This window comes from Heterodontus francisci, chromosome 1 (genome assembly GCF_036365525.1).
Source record: "Heterodontus francisci isolate sHetFra1 chromosome 1, sHetFra1.hap1, whole genome shotgun sequence".
NCBI classification, from domain to species: Eukaryota; Metazoa; Chordata; class Chondrichthyes; order Heterodontiformes; family Heterodontidae; genus Heterodontus; species Heterodontus francisci.
The window spans coordinates 139,843,360-139,856,575 of NC_090371.1; the positions used below are offsets into that span (position 1 = coordinate 139,843,360).

The 13,216-nt window shown below is 41.7% G+C and overlaps 1 protein-coding gene across 3 annotated transcripts in view; it reads right to left on the minus strand.

The window, feature by feature from the left end:
- The window catches only part of tbc1d1 (TBC1 (tre-2/USP6, BUB2, cdc16) domain family, member 1), a 329,569-nt gene that overhangs the window by 240,995 nt on the left and 75,358 nt on the right, over positions 1 to 13,216 (minus strand). The gene's annotated exons all lie outside the window — the stretch shown is intronic.

Sequence of the window (13,216 nt, forward strand, 5' to 3'; positions counted from 1 at the left end):
ATAATCTCACTCCTCACAGCGCAACACGCTTAGACAACTAGATAAAAGGTTTTATTAAAATGGAAATAAAAATCAGCCACCAGGCACTTTCCCTTTTCCATAAAGGAGAAAGACCTTCACCTCTTGCAGTTCAGAATCTTGTTCACCACAGGATCACTGTTCTGATGTTCCAGGGTTGATGCCAACATTGCTCAGGACAGATGAGCATTTCTCAAGTCCTGCATGCTGTTCAGATAAATTCCAATCAATGCACATTGTTATGACCCAGTGAGGAAGGTGTCCAGGGGTCTCAGCCTTCACCTGGCCTTACCCTAACAGAGAATCCAGTGTGTGAACTGGAGAAACTGATGTAGCATTCCTCCTGAGAAGCTTCTGCAAGACTTTCTCTTGACGTCTCCTGAACGAACTGCTTCTGAAAAGATCCCTGTGACCACTTCATGTGACACCAGTCAACGTGTACCCGGATGCCAGACCAAAGAACCATCAGGAAAATTTCATATCTTATCCTTTCTCTTCAAGAATTAACAAGTATTTGGCCAAAGTATTTTTTTGTATTTTTGTAAAGTTGATCACTGCAGAAAAAGCTTCTTTATTTTTCCTTTAACCTGTGTGTGTGTGTGTGTGTGTTGGGTTATTTATAAGGGAACATATTGATACCTACATATTTCAACCTGTGTGTTAATAAGCTTTGCATCTTTATTGAATGAGTCTTGTTTTATAATAATTTTGTTGATAATAAATTTAATAATAATAATAATAAATAAATTTAGTCTGTCACTCTAGTATTGGCCTTTATAGCCACTCCAGGCACTGCTCCACAAACCACTGACCACCTCCAGGTGCTTACCCATTGTCTCCCGAGACAAGGAGGCGAAAGAAGAAGAATAATAATTTTGTTGAGTATTAAAGAAACCTGGTTGGCAGATTTTTCTTCTGAAACTAAAAAAAAACGTATATAATTGGCCGTTTTAGTAATTGGGTAAAACATTAAAATATATGTTGTGACCCGTTGTCATGCAGGCCCCCACCTGCCAAGTATGAGGCATATTAATTTTGCCACATGGACATTAAATTTCAAACAGTCATTGAAGAGAAGAAAGGACTTGCTTTAAAAAATTGCCAGATCTTGGCTGGTAAGACATTTTGCATATTAACAGACAGTGTTTGGAAAGGACAAAGGACCATTCCCTGACACATTCAACCCACAATGGACATTTGATCACCAGATGTTGAAGGTGGGGGAGCTCGTATTCCAGGTTGACTGCTAAGATGGCCGAATACACAAATGGACATGGTCTAACCAGTTAGTCACATAAGTAATCCGCTGGGCAACCTGAGTTTTTAAAATTTGTACAAACAGTTTGGGGGGGAAAGTCTGCTTGCTCCTGGATTGAGAAGATCTCTCCTGTCTGTTCCCATCTCTTTCTCATAAGCCTCTGAATCCACTGAAGCCACATGAATCCCAAGAGAGAAAAGTCTCCTACAGCTTACAAGGTTTAAGAAGAATACTGGGCCCCAACGAAAAGCAAGAACTAACTGCAATCAAGGACTCTACAGTGAGCACAAAGAACCATAACAAAAACTCTTCAGATATTGCCTCAAACTTTTCCACTTTACTTTTCTTCTGCTCTTTTCTGTCTCTATTTGCATATGTGTATCGCATATGCATGTTAGTGTGGGTACGTTGTGTATCCATAGGCAGTAACCAAATTAGAGTTTAAGTTTTAAGTTTAATAAATTTCAACTTTTCTTCTTTAAACCTAAGAAAGCCTGTTTGTGCTGGTTTCTTTGCTTATAATTGGAAACAGGTGAACAAGGATTCACCAAGGGGGAGCTAAAAACACAGCAGGTTTAAAATTAAACCCGGTTATGGCAAGACCAGGTGAAGGTTGAGGGGGACCCCTAGACACCTTTCTCACTTGGTCGTAACACTCATGAAGAAGTGGAACGAGAGAAAAACAGTGCACTCCACCATCCTCAGTCGTACCATATAATTGGGGGCTCTTGCGTGATTCGAAATCCACAGACAAATACTGCTGGTACTTGCTGAGGTTAAGGTTGATTAAGATTTTTATGGTGAATTTTGCTATAAGTATTGAAAATCAAAATGGCTTTGTCAGTTGTTATGACCTTTCTGGGGGGGGAGGATTTATCCCAGAGTGATTTGCAGAACCTAACCAAGGCTAGGCTAATAGCATTGGTAGAAAAGTTGAAGTTAGATTTAAAACCAGGGACTAAGAAAGCAGACATAATTGAGGTAATAGCACAGCATTTGAAATTGGAAGAAGGGAAAGGCAATCCAGATAGTAATTACCTAGAACTCAGCTGCAGATGAAGCAGCTTGAACAGGAAAAAGAAATGAGAAAACTTGAACTTGAAAAAGAAGCACTTCTGAGAGAGAGAGAAGAAAAGGAAAAAGGTCAAGAGAAAAAGAAAAAGGAAAAAAAGAGCATTTCGGAAGCTGGAACTAGAATGGCAAAGGGAAAGAGAAAATGAAAGAGAGAGGCAGGAGAGAGAAAGGGAGCGAGAAACGGTATTCCAATTTAAAAAGTTGGAACTAAACCAAAAGGGTGGCCTTGAGTCCTGTGAAAGTTCTGATGAGGAAGTATCTGACTCCAATCCAGGACCCAGTGGGGAGCTGTTTAAATTTGTGCAAGCCCTCCCGAAGTTTGAGGAAAGGGACGTAGAGGCATTTTTTACTTCTTTTGAAACACTTGTTAAACAGATGAGGCAACCGAAAGAAAACAGACACTGTTCATGCAAAGCAGGTTGATTGGCAGAGGTCATAAAGTTTACGCCATGCTTTCTGAGGAGTTTTCTGCAGATTATGAGATGCCAAAAAAGGCTAGTCTCACTGCTTACCAGTTGGTCCCTGAAGCTTACAGGCAGAAATTTCAGAACCTCCTGGGCACAGTTATATAGAATTTGCAAGGGTAATGCAAACTTTGATTGTTGGATGCAGGCACTAAAGATAGAGGCCACATATGAGACAATTAGGGAAATAATTCTCCTGAAAGAACTTAAAAATTCACTCCCTCCAGTAGTAAAAACCCACAAAGCGAACCAAAAGGTTTCAACAGCCAGACAGGCAGCTGAGATTGCTGATGATTATGAGCTTATTCACAAGCCCAAACCCTTTTTCCATCACCCCCACAAACCCAAGAAGGACAGAAGGTGGGAGGATGAAAGGAAGGCAAGTTGCCAGGGACAAGAAGGGACAGTTGGGAACACCCCGGGATCTCCTCCGCAGGCCAGAAAGGAAGGTGCTAAGGGTGGAAGTGAGGTCCAAAAGCCTAAGTGTTTCCATTGCCACAAGGTCAGACACCTTTGTGCTGATTGCTGGGAATTGAGGAGTAAACACATGGGACTTATTGGGGTACACAAGGCCAATGCAGAGAAAGGGGCTCTGACCAGGAGTATGACAGATCAAGATGTAGCTCTGACTGCAGCTGTAAGGTCAAGTATAAACACCGCTGAGAGTGCTGGGAAGGTGAACAAGATACCTGATAGCTATAGGGAATTCTTGTCAAAAGGAAAAGTAACTCCTTATCCCTCAAGTGAGGCAGGTAAACCTATATACTGAGGGATACAGGAGCCACTCAAACTCTTTTGCTGGGGAAAGGTATGACTTTTCCTCCAGAGAGCACACTGAATGCCAAGGTCTTAATGAACGGTATCAGTGGAGAGTATTTACCCATACCTTTGTATCAGCTGCACCTGGAGTGTGACCTAATGTCTGGAACGGTAACTGAAGGAGCTGGCCATAGTTTGCCTGTGGATGGAGTTGACCTACTCCTGGGGAATGATTTTGCCAGACAGAAGCTGGTGGCTTCTCCAGTAGTCACAGAAAGATCAAATGAAGTCAAGGAGACAGAGCAGTTGCAAGAAAAGGTTCCAGGAATTTTTCCTTCATGTGTAGTGACCCAAGCAATGGCTAAAAAAAGTTCCATTGTCAGAGGTCAAATTGGCACCACAGATAGATAGCTGAATATCTGAAACTTTCTTCGGGGATTTGGATAATCCAAAGGAAATGTTCAGTAAGTCTTCTCTGATCAAGGCTCAGCAAGCTCATCCAGAGTTAAGTAAAGTGGCACAATCGGCTCTAAATGAAGCTGAAGCAAAGGGAGTTCCAGAAGGTTAATATATTAAAAATGGGATTCTGATGAGGAAGTGAAGACCTCCTCACAGATCTGCAGTATAGCCCATGAAATTCCTATGACGAGCCATGTAGGGATCCGGAAGACCCAATCACGTATAAGTCGACATTTTTACTGATCAGGTCTTCACAAGGACATGGTGCAGTTTTGTAAAACGTGACAGATTATGGGAAAACCACAAACTGCAAGAAAACCTTCACCTCTATTTCCCATACTAGTTTTTGGAAAACTATTTAGTAGGGTGCTAGTAGACTGTATGGGACCTTTACTGAAAATAAAAGCGGGACACCAATACATACTCACTATTATGGATTCAGCTACTCAGTTTCCAGAGGCCATCCCCTTGAGAACACTTTTGCTAAGGTAGTGGTGGTGAAGTTAACCCAGTTCTTCACTCGATATGGATTACTGATTGAGATCCAGTCGGATCAAGGTTCCAATTTTATGTCTAACATTTTTCAGGAAGTTATGAGTAATCTGGGTGTAAAACAGTTAAATTCCAAAGCACACCACCTACAGATACAAAGGGCTTTAGAACAGTATCAGATACTCAAAATGATGACCAGGGCATACTATCATGAATATCCCCATGATTGGGACAAAGGGCTGCAATTTCTTTTGTTTGCCACCAGGGATTCACCTAATGAGTCGACTGGTTTTAGTCCTTTTGAATTAGTTTATGGACATGAGGCAAGAGGTCCTCCAAAACTAATCAAGGAAAAGATTTTAGAACAAAGGGACAAATCTTTCATGTTAGATTATGTATCCATGTTCCAGGAGCGGCTCACAATAGCCTGCTAAGTGGCTCAGGAACACCTTAAAGCTTCTCAAACAACCATGAAGAAATGGGCAGACAAGCATGGTAAGACCCAGACATTTAAACTAGGGGATGATATGTTAGTTTTACTGCCTTCACTGGGTGAACCACTAAAAGCATGGTTCAGTGGACCAAATAGAGTAGTCAAAAGGATTGGTAAAGTAAATTATTTGATTGACATCCCAGATCGCCAGAAAAAGAATAGGCTGTGTCACATCAATATGTTGAAACAATATCACCACCCGGGGAAGGATAAGCAAGAACAGTGATGTCGGATAGTAAGGACAGTGAGTATCGAAAGATATATGAGGCAGGAGAGGCCTATACAATTCCCAAATTGAAACTACTATCTGGTTAGCTAACACTAATTTGTTAGCGAGATTAGACCCAATGCTTTCATATTTAGATGCAGAACAACAAGAAGACCTAACAAAGCTACTCACAGCATTTAAAGGAGTCTGTAGGGACAAACCAGGATGGGCAACCTTAAGCATACAGGATATGGAGGTAGGAGAATCCTCTCCTATAAAACAGCATCCTGATCACTTAGGTCCAGAGAAAAAGGCCCAGGTGAAAGCAGAAATTCAATACATGTTGGAAAACCACCTAATTGAACCTAGTCAAAACAGCTGGAGTTCCCCAGTCATGTTAGTGCCTAAGCTTGACAGTTCAACAAGATTCTGCAGACGACAGAATGGTTAATGCAGTAACAAAGGCAGACTCCTACCCAATTCCTTGCTTGGAAGACTGTACTGACAGAGTGGGCAGTGCCATGTTTCTTACAAAAAATAGATTTGATAAAGGGAAACTGGCAGGTTACTTTAACACCTCGAGCTAAAGAAATATTGGCTTTTGTCACACCAGATGGTCTTTTCAATGTCAAGTGATACCATTAGGGCTAAAAAATGCCCAGCAACTTTCCAGAGACTAATGAACCAAGTGGCATGCCAGTGTTCCTAACTGTGTGGTTTATCTTGATGATATGCTCGTAACAGTGACACTTGGAACTACTAAAAGCTCTGCTTATAAAATTACACTTGGCCAATTTGATGATAAACCTTGCCAAAAGTGAACTTGGCAAAAGCACGGGTTACCTACCTAGGGCATAAAGTAGAACAAGGACAAGTGTTGCCAAGACCAGCTAAAGTACAAGCATGTTGGTGGAGTTCCCTGCCCCTAAGACTAAATGAGAAATCATGAGGTTTTTGGGGATGTGTGGCTTCTACCGCAATTTTGTACCAAATTTCAGCACTACAGATGCTCCACTGATGGATTTTCTACAAAAGAAAGCCAAGGTAGTGTGGTCAGGGGAGTGCGAAGCATCTTTTGAAAGAATGAAAGCTATTTTGATCAATGAACCAGTGTTGGCTGCCCCAAATTTCACTAAGCCCTTCGAGGTGGCAATTGATGCTAGTGACCTGGGGGTAGATGCAGTCCTGTTACAAGATGATGAATCAGGCATAGAAAGGCCAGTGAGATACTTTTTTGAAAAGCTAAATTGACACCAAAAGAGATACTGTACAGTGGAAAAGAAACTCTGGGCTTATTACTAGCTCTTAAACATTTTGAAGTATATGTCCGCCATGGCTAGAGGGAGGCCCTAGTATATACTGATTATAAACCCCTAACTTTTGTGGAAAAATTTAAACACCAGAATGACAAACTATTTCAATGGAATCTACTATTGCAGCCTTATCACTTAAAGATTATTCACATTATGGGTAAATATAATGCAATTGCTGATGCTTTGTCTAGCATTTAACTTTGCTTTGAGTTAACTGAGCATAAAGATGGTACAAGGCATAAGTGTAAGGAACAAGCCTGTAAGGAACTAGATAATGAAGTCAGCGTGACTAAGAGAAAGAGTAGGCAGGGAGCAGATGATGAACGCAAAGAGACTGGTGGTCTGAGGTGCATTTGTTTTAATGCAAGAAGTGTAGTAGGTAAGGCAGATGAACTTAGGGCTTGGATTAGTACCTGGGAGTATGATGTTATTGCTATTACTGAGACTTGGTTGAGGGAAGGGCACGATTGGCAACTAAATATCCCAGGATATCGATGCTTCAGGCGGGATAGAGAGGGAGGTAAAAGGGGTGGAGGAGTTGCATTACTGGTCAAAGAGGATATCACAGCTGTGCTGAAGGAGGGCACTATGGAGGACTCGAGCAGTGAGGCAATATGGGCAGAACTCAGAAATAGGAAGGGTGCGGTAACAATGTTGGGGCTGTACTACAGGCCTCCCAACAGCGAGCGTGAGATAGAGGTACAAATATGTAAACAGATTATGGAAAGATGTAGGAGCAACAGGGTGGTGGTGATAGGAGATTTTAATTTTCCCAACATTGACTGGGATTCACTTAGTGTTAGAGGTCTAGATGGAGCAGAATTTGTCAGGAGCATGCAGGAGGGTTTTCTAGAGCAGTATGTAAATAGTCCAACTCGGGAAGGGGCCATACTGGACCTGGTGTTGGGGAATGAGCCCGGCCAGGTGGTTGAAGTTTCAGTAGGGGACTACTTTGGGAATAGTGATCACAATTCCGTAAGTTTTAAAATACTCATGGACAAAGACGAGCGTGGTCCCAAAGGAAGAGTGCTAAATTGGGGGAAGGCCAACTATACCAAAATTCGGCAGGAGTTGGGGAATGTAGATTGGGAGCAGCTGTTTGAAGGTAAATCCACATTTGATATGTGGGAGGCTTTTAAAGAGAGGTTGATTAGCATGCAGGAGAGACATGTTCCTGTGAAAATGAGGGATAGAAATGGCAAGATTAGGGAACCATGGATGACAGGTGAAATTGTGAGACTAGCTAAGAGGAAAAAGGAAGCATACATAAGGTCTAGGTGGCTGAAGAAAGACGAAGCTTTGAAAGAATATCGGGAATGTAGGACCAATCTGAAACGAGGAATTAAGAGGGCTAAAAGGGGTCATGAAATATCTTTAGCAAACAGGGTTAAGGAAAATCCCAAAGCCTTTTATTCATATATAAGGAGCAAGAGGGTAACTAGAGAAAGGATTGGCCCACTCAAGGACAAAGGAGGAAAGTTATGCGTGGAGTCAGAGAAAATGGGTGAGATTCTAAACGAGTACTTTGCATCGGTATTCACCGAGGAGAGGGACATGACAGATGTTGAGGTTAGGAACAGATGTTTCTAGGTCAGTCGGCATAAGGAGGGAGGAAGTGTTGGGTATTCTAAAAGGCATTAAGGTGGACAAGTCCCCAAGTCCGGATGGGATCTATCCCAGGTTACTGAGGGAAGCGAGAGAGGAAATAGCTGGGGCCTTAACAGATATCTTTGCAGCATCCTTAAACACGGGTGAGGTCCCGGAGGACTGGAGAATTGCTAATGTTGTCCCCTTGTTTAAGAAGGGTAGCAGGGAAAATCCAGGTAATTATAGACCGGTGAGCCTGACGTCAGTGGTAGGGAAGCTGCTGGAGAAGATACTGAGGGATAGGATCTATTCCCTTTTGGAAGAAAATGGGCTTATCAGTGATAGGCAACATGGTTTTGTGCAGGGAAGGTCATGTCTTACCAACTTAATAGAATTCTTTGAGGAAGAGACAAAGTTGATTGATGAGGGAAGGGCTGTAGATGTCATATACATGGACTTCAGTAAGGCGTTTGAAAAGGTTCCCCATGGTAGGCTGATGGAGAAAGTGAAGTCTCATGGGGTCCAGGGTGTACTAGCTAGATGGATAAAGAACTGGCTGGGCAACAGGAGACAGAGAGTAGCATTGGAAGGGAGTTTCTCAAAATGGAGACGTGTGACTAGTGGTGTTCCACAGGGATCCGTGCTGGGACCACTGTTGTTTGTGATATACATAAATGATTTGGAGGAAAGTATAGGTGGTCTGATTAGCAAGTTTGCAGACGACACTAAGATTGGTGGAGTAGCAGATAGTGAAGGGGACTGTCAGAGAATACAGCAGAATATAGATAGATTGGAGAGTTGGGCAGAGAAATGGCAGATGGAGTTCAATCAGGGCAAATGCGAGGTGATGCATTTTGGAAGATCCAATTCAAGAGTGAACTATACAGTAAATGGAAAAGTCCTGGGGAAAATTGATGTACAGAGAGATTTGGGTGTTCAGGTCCATTGTTCCCTGAAGGTGGCAACGCAGGTCAATAGAGTGGTCAAGAAGGCATACGGCATGCTTTCCTTCATCGGACGGGGTATTGAGTACAAGGTTTGCAGGTCATGTTAACAGTTGTATAAGACTTTGGTTCGGCCACATTTGGAATACTGCGTGCAGTTCTGGTCGCCACATTACCAAAAGGATGTAGATGCTTTGGAGAGGGTGCAAAGGAGGTTCACCAGGATGTTGCCTGGTATGGAGGGCGCTAGCTATGAAGAGAGGTTGAATAGATTAGGATTATTTTCATTAGAAAGACGGAGGTTGAGGAGGGACCTGATTGAGGTGTGCAAAATCATGAGAGGTATAGACAGGGTGGATAGCAAGAAGCTTTTTCCCAGAGTGGGGGATTCATTTACTGGGGTCATGAGTTCCAAGTAAGAGGGGAAAGGTTTAGGGGGCATATGCGTGGAAAGTTCTTTACGTAGAGGGTGGTGGGTGCCTGGAACGCGTTGCCAACGGAGGTGATAGACGCGGGCACGATAGCGTCTTTTAAGATGTATCTGGACAGATACATGAATGGGCAGGAAGCAAAGAAATACAGACCCTTAGAAAATAGGCGACATGTTTAGATAGAGGATCTGGATCGGCGCAGGCTTGGAGGGCCGAAGGGCCTGTTCCTGTGCTGTAATTTTCTTTGTTCTTTGTATTATTTACAGGTGCAGAGTGAATGAGAATGAGTGCATAAATGTGTTTTAAGATTTTTCATGTTCCTTTTTGTCCACGCTTTGTAATGAAAGACATTTAAAAATGGCTTTTCATTCCTCCAAGGGTAGAGGTGTCTTGAACGTGCTTCCATATTTTTTTTTTTTTGAGGACTTGTGTTCAAAAGGCTGTGGAAATACCTGAGGAGATGCTGGACATTTTTTTTTTTAAAAAGGAAGGACACTTGGGACTTTGTTTAAAAACACTTACTGGAATTCATATGTCTTAAGCTGAGTAAACAGCAGGAGTCTTGCTGACTTGTAGAGTTTTTTTTTTAAAGTGACATGTCTAGATTTATGGTGATCAGGAGTTGGTTTTATTTTAGTACTGTTTGAATGGGCAGTTGGTGTGGAAGAGAGAGAGGCAACCAGCTCATCCTGTTCTACCTCTGAGAATCCAGTGTAAGAAATGGAGAAACTGATGCAGCATTTCTCCTGATAAGCTTCTGCAAGATTTCTCTCTACATCTCTTGAGCGAACTGCTTCTGAAAACATCCCAGTGACCACTGCATGTGTCTAGTGACACCCGTTAACCTGGATGCCAGACCAAAGAACCATCTGGAAAATTTCATGTTTTATCCATTTTCTTCAAAAATTAACAAGTATTTGGCCAAAGTATTTTTTTGTATTTTTGTAAAGTTGATCTCTGCAGAAAAAGCTTCTTTATTTTTTACTTTAACCGGGATGTATGTGCGCACGCGCGCGCATGCATATGTGTGTTGGGTTATTTAGAAGTGAATATATTTATACTTGCATATTTCAATGTGTGTGTTAATCAACTTTGCATATTGATACAAACAAGTGAGAAAGGGGTCTAGGGGTTCTCCCTCAGCCTTTTCCTGGTTTGTCCGTAACAGGGTTTAATTTTTAAAAACACCGTGTTTTAGCTTCCCCTCAGTGAATCTTTGTTCACTGCTCTCCAATTGTATTGGCAAAGAAATCAACCAGACAGGTTTCCTTGGATTTAAACAAAAAAGGTGTTAGTTTATTAACTTTAAAGTTAAAGTTCGGTTAAAACTACCAGAAATACGCGACAACGTTAGCACGCATACACAATAAACACATGCAGATAGAGACAGAAAAATAGAAAGAATGAAGGGGAAAAGTTTGAAGCAATTGCTGGAGTTCATTTACTTTCTTTTGAGTTCAATGTGGAGTATTTGATTGCAGTTAAATCTTGCCGTTTGTTGGGGCCCAGTGCGTGCCTACAAACTTGTTTTGATGTAGGAGTCTTCTCCCTTGAGGCTTAAGTGGCTTCAGTGGATCTGGAAATTCGAGAGGGAGAGAGCCAGGGACAGATCTTCCTTCGCTTTTGTCTTCAAAGCAGTCTGTCTTCAAACTGTTCAGTGAACACAATTCAAAAACCCTGGGCTATCAGGTTAGTCATGTGACTTGTTTTTTATCAAACTCTCCTGCATTTTTCTGGATTCCTTTCATCTTAGCAAACACCCGCAGTTGTTGGAGGGGGGTGGGGGTGGGGAAGAGGAGGATCGAATGCTGGCTTGTTACCCAATGTCTGGTGATCAAAATCTATTTGGATTAATTGGATCAGGGAGCAGTTCCATTGTCTCTCCAAGAAACTGTCTCTTCACATGTAAATGTTTCCAGCCACTGCTGTGATTTCTTTAAACAAGTCATCTTTTTAGTCCAGCAACAGTTTAAAATTAATGTTCCCATAACAAAATTAATATGCCTCATTCTTGATAGGTGGGGTCTTCATGACAATCTTTATTGAATGAATCTTGTTTTATAATGAATTAATAATTTGTTGTTCATCAAAGAAACCCGGTGGGAGGATTTTTATTCTGAAACTAAAATTGATAAAGTATATAATTGGCTGTTTTGATAACTGGGTAAAACATTTAAATATATGTTGTGACCCATGGAGAAGTGGAACTAGAGATAGACAATGCACTCCTCCATCCTCAGTCGGAACATATTAGTCAAAGAAAAGGCAGGAGTGTTTGTCCAATATCCTGACGAACATTTATCCCTCAACCAGCAGCACCTAAACAGATTAGCTCGCCATTTATTTCATTGCTGTTTGTGGGATTTTGCTGTGCAACAAATGGCAGCTATGTTTCCCTACATTGCATTAGTGGCTATTCTCCAAAAGTACTTCATGAGCTGTGAAGCTCTTTGAGACATCAGGGTGTCATCAAAAGCATTGAAGAAATACACATTCTTTCCCAATGATATTTGTATTACAACTGTTGGTATTGATTTGCAGTGTACTTAACTCCCTTGTACACTGCCAGTGAAGTCTGTGTGCCCGGAGGGCAAGTCTCATCAGGCTATTTAACCCTGGAAAGATACCATAGCCAAACACATTTTTAGCCAGTGTAATCACTTCCAGTAGGGATCAGTGGATAGCAATCAGGTATAGAGAACAATAATGAGATTTCCCTTCTTTACCACTGAAACCAACTATAGCCCTTAATTATTGCTCAGTGTTCAGCCATGTCAGCACATGGCAAGCATTAAACATGGTATCTTCTGGTCTGCAGGGATGAAAGTCTGTGACCTTTCATCAGTTACCTCTGTTCCGCTCTCCACAGATGCTGCCAGACCAGCTAAGTATTTACGGCACTTTCTGTTTTTACTGCAGATTTCTAGTATCTGCAATATTTTGCTTTTATTTTACACTTCAACACAATCATCTTCAAAGAAGTATCAGCATTTGGAATTGGCAAATTCTGGGGCCATTTCTGGTACTCTTATTTTCAAAATAATTTAAAATTTAGTTGCAATTTGTCTAGCTTGCTTAAGTGAAAATACTACTTCTGCCCCTAATTCAAATAACTGTTTACCACATTTGGCTAATTCTCTAATCCTTTTGTCTTTATGGTTTACATAGCTGCATAAAGTGGAGCCACAAACCACATATAAAGTTTAAATCAACTGTTCCCATTAACCTGCAACCTGTGGATATTAAAAAGGTCTGGCAGCATCTGTGAAAAGAGAAGCAGAGTTAACGTTTCGGGTCAGTGAATGAAGGGTCACTGACCCGAAACGTTAACTCTGCTTCTCTTTTCACAGATGCTGCCAGACCTGCTGAGTGGTTCCAGCATTTCTTGTTTTTATTTCAGATTTCCAGTATCCGCAGTATTTTGCTTTTATATTAAAAAGGTCTTCCTGTTCTGTATTTGGAATCATTCGTCAATAAGGTAACAGTGCGGAGAACAACCTTTTTCAAAAAGACAGGTCCGCCAAAGTCAAACCTGACAAACCAGTGAGTAAGAAATAGAACTGCAAATTGAACAGTTGGCTGGGTGTCATGGGCTGACTGCAAGGACACACAGGCTACGGTTTGAACATGCTAAGGGCAGGCCATTCTTCACATTAGCAGCACTCAATTTCCTGACCTGGTTACATAGCACCTTTAACGTAGTAAAACATCCCAAG